This window comes from Schistocerca piceifrons, chromosome 1 (genome assembly GCF_021461385.2).
Source record: "Schistocerca piceifrons isolate TAMUIC-IGC-003096 chromosome 1, iqSchPice1.1, whole genome shotgun sequence".
In the NCBI taxonomy this organism is placed as follows: domain Eukaryota; kingdom Metazoa; phylum Arthropoda; class Insecta; order Orthoptera; family Acrididae; genus Schistocerca; species Schistocerca piceifrons.
Genome location: NC_060138.1, coordinates 480,345,726 through 480,346,996, shown reverse-complemented (window position 1 = coordinate 480,346,996; position 1,271 = coordinate 480,345,726). Strand labels below are relative to the sequence as shown.

At 45.9% G+C, this 1,271-nt stretch overlaps 1 pseudogene; it reads right to left on the bottom strand.

Annotated features, from left to right (window-relative positions):
• Positions 1-832: 832 nt before the first annotated feature.
• Positions 833-950, bottom strand: LOC124723219 (annotated as a pseudogene).
• Positions 951-1,271: the final 321 nt, after the last annotated feature.

Sequence of the window (1,271 nt, the reverse complement as noted above, 5' to 3'; positions counted from 1 at the left end):
GAATCAGAACGAATTATTAATCTATGAGGGACTAGAGAGTTGTTAACTTCGCAACACACTATACATCGGATGATAAAAGGCGCTTCATATTAACCACATAAGGACTAGATTGTGTTAATCTGCTTCTACATAAATATTTTACAACTCGTTATACACTATGTAGTATAGAGTGGTTCGTATCAGCACCCTGTCCTATTCAAATCGCACATGCACAGACGCCAGCCGCTGTGGCCGACCGGTTCTAGGCGCTTCAGTCTGGAACCGCGCGACCGCTACAGTCGCAGGTTCGAATCCTGCCTCGGGCATGGATGTGTGTGATGTCCTTAGGTTGGTTAGGTTTAAGTAGTTCTAAGTTCCAGGGGACTGATGACCTCCGATGCTAAGTCCATAGTGCTCCGAGCCATTTGAACATGCACAGACAAGATAAATACTGTTGGTACGCCTTCTTATAAGTCCAGATCTCCCCTATTACTATTTTCCTCCAAGAGATACAGTAAACGGGCATTATAATCATTTTACTTTCTACCTCGAATATCAGTTCTATAAACTTCTCCGATAAGGTTTCGCGTAAACAAGCGGTTCCAATTTAATTTATTGGGCATTTCTCCTATACTAACTAACTAACTCCGTCCGAACAGGCCTTGGAAGGCCCAACGGTACCGACCGGCCACCGTGTCATCCTCAGCCCACAGGCGTCACTGGATGCGGATATGGAGGGTATGTGGTCATCACACCGCTCTCCCGGCCGTATGTCAGTTTACGAGACTGGAGCCGCTACTACTCAATCAAGTAGCTTCTCAGTTTGCCTCACAAGGACTGAGTGCACCCCGCTTGCCAACAGCGCTCGGCACACCGGATGTTCACCCATCCAAGTGCTAACCCAGCCCGACAGCGCTTAACTTCGGAGATCTGACGGGAACCGATGTTACCACTGTGACAAGGCCATTGGCCATTTCTCCTGCAGTACCGTATCGAATATACTGACAGGCTGCAATCTGAGGAGAACGTCTGTATATATGACATAGGCCGACACATAAGGACTCCAAATATGGATCAGTACTTTAGAACATATCACAAGAGAGTCTTGTATGTGATTCCCTCAATGCATGTACTTTATGTTTCCAGAAATCTACGAACGAATTTGCGTCTTCCGTTTGACAAATTTCACGTCTCCATTGCGTTTCATGTCGCTTAGTAACGTTTCAAGATTCAGAAGTTTATCCCTTTCACTGACAATGTGTTGAGTACTTCTGTCGTTTGTCCGCTTATCT